The sequence below is a fragment of the Mus caroli genome, chromosome 18 (genome assembly GCF_900094665.2).
Source record: "Mus caroli chromosome 18, CAROLI_EIJ_v1.1, whole genome shotgun sequence".
Classification (NCBI taxonomy): Eukaryota; Metazoa; Chordata; class Mammalia; order Rodentia; family Muridae; genus Mus; species Mus caroli.
Genome location: NC_034587.1, coordinates 17,025,497 through 17,031,321, shown reverse-complemented (window position 1 = coordinate 17,031,321; position 5,825 = coordinate 17,025,497).

Genomic DNA, 5,825 nt, shown 5'->3' with positions numbered 1-5,825 from the left:
ACTGCTCTTCTGAAGGTCCTGAGTTCAAATCCCAGCAACCACATGGTGGCTCACAACCATCTGTAATGAGATCTGACGCCCTCTTCTGGTGTGTCTGAAGACAGCTACAGTGTACTTATATAATAATAAATAAATCTTTAAAAAAAATTTTTTAAATTTTTTAACTTTTTTTTACAGTCTAGTCACTATCCACTTCCCGGTCCACCCTTTGACTGTTCCTTATCCCATTCTTCCCCCCAACCCCCATCTCACGCCACCTCACCCCTACCCTTTGCCAGGTCTCACCATTCTCTGGGGCCTCTCAAAGGTTAGGTGCATCTTCTCTCACCGAGGGCAAACTATACAGTCCTCTGCTGAATATGTGTCAGGGGGCCTCATATCAGCTGGTGTATGCTGCCTGGTTGGTGGCTCAGTGTCTGAGAGATCCCAGGGGTTCGAGTTAGTTGAGACTGCTGGTCCTCCTAGGGGGTCCCCTCCTCCTCCACTTCTTCCAGCTTTTCCCTAATTCAACCACAGGGGTCCTCAGCTTCTATCCATTGGTTGGGTGTAAGTATCTGCATTTGTCTCAGTCAACTGCTTGTTGGGCCTCTAAGAGGGCAGCTATGCTAGCTTCTGTCTGTAAGTACATCATAGCATCAGTAATATATCAGGCCTTGGAGCCTTTCTTTGAGCTGGATCCCAATTTGGGCCTGTCACTGGACCTCCTTTCCCTCAGATTCTTCTCCATCTTTGTCTCTGCGATTCTTTTAGACAGGAACAATTCTGGGTCAGAGTTTTTGACTGTGGGATGGCAACCCCACCCCTCCACTTGATGCCCTGTCTTTCTACTGGAGGTGAACTGGAGGGAGTTCCCTTTCCCCACTGTTGGTCATTTCATCTAAGGACCCTCCCTTTGAGTCTCTCACCTCCCGGGTCTCTGGTACATTCTAGAGGGTCCCTCTACCTGCTATCTCCTGAGGTTATATATTTCCATTCATTCTGATAGCCCTCGGGGCTTCACTCCTGGGTCCCCCCCCCATACCTGATCATGTTCCCCTTTCCCCTACCCCTCTTCCTCCCCTCTCTCACTCAGTTCCCTACCTAACTGCCCTCTGGTTTCTTCTCCCTCCCTAGTAGATTGAAATTTCCTCACCTGGGTCCTATGGCTTGTTAACCTTGTTTTAGTTCTGTGGATTGTATCCTGGGTATTCTGTGGGTGTTTTGGCTAACATTTGCTTATTAGTGAGTACATATGATACATGTCCTTTTGGGTCTGAGATACCTCACTCAGGATGATATTTTCTGTTTCTTTCCATTTGCCTGCAAAGCTCATGATGTCCTCGTTCTTAATAGCTCAATAGTATTGCATTGTATAAATGAACCACATTTTCTGTATTTATTCTTCTGTTGTGGGACATCTGGGTTGTTTCCAGCTTCTGGCTATCACAAATAAGGCTGCTATGGACATAGTGAAGCATGTCCTCTTGTGGCATGGTGGAGCATCTTTTAAAAAGATTTATTTTCCAGGCAGTGGTGACACACACTTTTAATCCCAGCACTCGGGAGGCAGAGGCAGGCGGATTTCTGAGTTCGAGGCCAGCCTGGTCTACAGAGTGAGTTCCAGGACAGCCAGGGCTCTACAGAGAAACCTTGTCTCAAAAAACAAAAAACCAAAAAAAAAAAAATTATTTTTATTTATGTGTGTAGGAGTTTTGCCTGCACGGATGTGCCCGTGAAAGCCAGAAGAGAGCATCAGATCCTCTAGGGTTGGAGTTACAGTTGTAAACTACCATGTGGATGCTTGGAACCAAACCTCAGTCCTCTGAGGGAACAGCTTTGCTCTTCACCACTGAGCCATCTCTCCAGCCCCTTGTTTACACTTTTAAAGCACAGTATCTCATGAAAACATAACAATGTATTTAAAACAATTTAGGCACACAATTGGCATTTTACAAAGGTTTATTTGTGTGTGTGAACACACATGGCCCTGTGGGTGCCTGTGCCTGTGCACACTGTGCACAAAGACCAGAAGAGGATGTTAGGTGTCCTCTGCTCCTCGATGGCCATCTCTTTGAGGCGGGGTCTCTCACTGAGCTTGGGCACATGTTCCCAGTGATCTTCCTGTATCTGCCTCAGAGCTAAGATAACAGATGTACACAAGGTGCCTGACTAGCTGAGCGGGTGCTGGGTTCTGAACTCTGGCCTTCATGGTTGTTAAGAAGCTCTTAAGCACCTAGCCTCCTCCCCATCCTCATGATCAGCATTTAAAAAAAAACAAAAAAACAAAAACCAAACCTTTACCCTTTCCAGCTAACATGTATATCACAGGAGGGAAAAGGGCAAGGAACAAAGAGCAAAGCCACCTGCAAGGAGCACAGTCACAAACAGCTCGGTTGGAAATGACCTGTGCACACACAGCCTCCTGAGCTGGTCCTCTGAGTGGCATGCTTTCCCAAACACCGAGTGTTCACTAATTCCCTAACTCAGAATATCCCACGCCGTGTGGTATTCTGATGACCCATAACATACCGCGTCCACTGGATCTGTTAGGAAAAGTTGTAATCCTGCCCTCCTTGGGGACAGTTTTCACAAAACTATCACTAGGTTACAATTGAAACTCTCCATTTCCTTAATGTCCAATTTAAAATGAAACACGAAGCAACAGGCTTCACTCAGTGTGGCATTTCTCGGAGCTTGTCATCAGAGGTAGACTGCTAGGGTTTCAGCCACAAGCTATGGTTATCACTGCATCACTGTAGAAGAGGCAGAAGGCTCATGCGTGCCAGTGCCCTTCACACTCAAATATAAACCTTTCCCTGTCACTGCATCTCCCCTCTGTGGTCAGTCCAATCAGCAGGCTGGAAGTGGCATAACCCCTCTATGCCCGAGAGGCACCTGTGGATTATTATTTACAAGTTGACACATTCACCAGCTGTACCTTTTGGTTTTTAAAGCATTTGCTCGTTTGTGAAGCCATGCATTTAATTAGGGTTCCTTTCTTACTTGAGGATGGGTGAGGTGCTATTGATAGGAGCATGAACAACTTATTAGTGCCTACACTACTGAAGAACCACGGTGCCATTCCCCAGACACTGTTAGCTGACTGTACCTCCTAAGGGAGGTGTGGCACCTCAGGAGCCCCTCCCCTCTAGCAATGGTGGTAAATCCTCAAGAGGGTGGAGGGAATTCACGGACAGTTCACTTAATAGGCTTCCGCTGGTGTCTGTGAGAGGGGAGGGGCTATTTCACATACATGTGGCCTGAGCATCTGTCTGGATCCTAGCATGAGAAGGAAGATTAATATCAGCCTCCACATGCACACACACTCATGTAGCCACACATGAACACTCCTCACCCACACACAGAAGACAAAAGAAAATTACAAATGTAGCAGGGGCTATAATTTAGTCTGTAGTAAATATATAGACTTAGGCCTTAAAAGAGCCCTTCCTTCCTTCCTTCCTTCCTTCCTTCCTTCCTTCCTTCCTTCCTTCCTTCCCTCCCTCCCTCCCTCCCTCCCTCCCTCCAGTGCACAGGTGCAGTATATGCAATGCTTGAGCACAGTTGCACAAAGCCAAAGCCAAGCCTAAGCTTCCACACAATTTCCATACAACGGTGTGAAGTGTGTTGATGTGAGTGCTTTGCTGCTGTACCATACAGGTGAGATGCTGAAGGGCTTGTATGTATCTATCTGTCCATTGCATACACCGTCTACAGACCAGAGGGAAATGCACAGAACATGCAGAGAAATGACATGTGCAAAACAAGGTCCACGTGTAAGCACACTAGCAGGTTTCTTTTTCAGTTGCTTCTTTTCCACACCTCCTAGCCCCCAAATGAGAACAGGCAAGCTGCGCACAGAGGTGCTGTCACAGTTCTGTTCCTCAAGGAAAAGACTTCATGTGGATTTTAGTGAAAAGATATCTACAAAATGGTGTTCACTGCCTCAACATTTTGCCTGCCTGGGTCCTTCTAAATATATCAATAAACTCGATGTAAAAAAAAAAAAAAAGACTCAATTTTCCCACTGCGTTCAAGGAAGCCTTCAGCCACTGAGTATTTATAACAACAGTACTAGGCTGCTGGAGAGATGGCTCAGTGGTTAAGAATGCTTATGAAGGTTCCATGCCATGTGGCTTATAACTTCCTGTAACTTCAGCTCTAGGGATTGAATGTCTCTCGTCATCACTTCTCGGCCTTTTGGCTAAGATCAAGTGTGGATGTCTCTAGTTACCATAAGCACACCCCTGCATGTGCATGCACACACACACACACACACACACACACAGCATTTTGTCTGTCTGTTTTTCTTTCTCTCTCATGCATGTTGTGATCTCTGACCATGCATATACAATTTAAAAATAATTTTTTTCAACACAGGGTCTTATTATATAGCTGTGACTGGCTTTGAAATTATGATATAGTCCAGGCTGGCCTTAAACTCACAGAGATTCGCCTTCCTCTGTCTCCTGAGTGCTAAGATAAAAGGTCTGTGCCATCATGCCTGGCCCATCATTTCTCACCTCTGGATGCCTTAAGTTCTTACAACTTAATTTGCAGGTAGGCTAGGGAACTTGCCTTACCTCAGGAATAAGAATGGGTGAAGGCACAGGTCACTTACCTTTACCTTGGCTCTTTCTTTAAAAGCTAAGGTGCCATGTTTGGGGGTAACATATTCTATGGGCTATGGGAATCAGGAGGAACTTTCCCAATCCTGTCTCATAAGCGGTAGTTCTCAACCTGTGGGTCGAGACCCCTTTGGCAACGCTCTATCTGCAAAACATTCTGATTCCTAACAGTAACAAGGTTACAGTTATGAAGTAGCAACAAAGATAATTTTATGGTTGGGGGGGTCAGCACAACAGGGGGAGCTGTATTAAAGGGGTGCCTCGTGAGAAAGGTTGAGAACCACCAACATCGGAGTCAGAAGTCTAACCCCATCTTCAGCATGCTGAAAAGGACTGAGGCTGGGTTGTTAGAACATGAAAAACTCAAGCCAGGTGTTTGCAAAACCCTCAGCCCCACAGAACTGACCACTGTGGGCTTCTTACTTTACAGCTGTCCTCTTCAATAACTGACATGAGAATGTGCTTGGGCCTTCCAGACCTTCAGCTAGTAAATCTCATTCAGTCAGCCTCCCTCCGTCCTCTTCCCCCTCCCCTGACTCTGCACCTCCTCCCATTTGCACAGCATCCCACCCACTCCTTCCATGGTCTGCCTTGGAACTGCTAAGGAGCACAGCACCCGGGGATGTCAATCACAGGCCAAGCAGCTGCTCTCAAATGACTGTTTCTTTCTCCTTCTATTTTGGCAGCTATGTAAAATTCTTAGGCAGGTTTAGGAGACGCTGTGTAAGGGCTGAGGCGGGCATGAATCATCCTGGGGACCCCAGATGCAAGGAGGGAATGTGGCTTCCATCTTCCCTTCACAAAGCAATTCTACATAAATGCAGCTGCTTCGGAACGCATCTTGAGTCTGGCGTGGCCAAGAAAACGGTCAGTGTCCAAGCCTGGTTGAGGACCTCCTTGGTTCCTACTAATATGAAACATTTCTTCTTCCGTACGTTGTCATTTCCTCTATAGCTACATTAAGTTCCTCTTTATTTCCATGGTACACAGCCTGCAAACCACCACACTGTGAGATTGGAACCATAGACTTAACAAGGCACTCAGCCCTGTTCGGAGGCTCTGCATGTACTATATGTAATGTATGCTCTGGATGTCAGATCATGCACTGCTCAGAGTTCTGAGAGAAATTATGGGCATCTGTTACACACAGTTCATCTTAGTCTTGACATCTGCAGACACAGCATGGATTCACTCTAAGAACAGAATCTTGACCTTAGT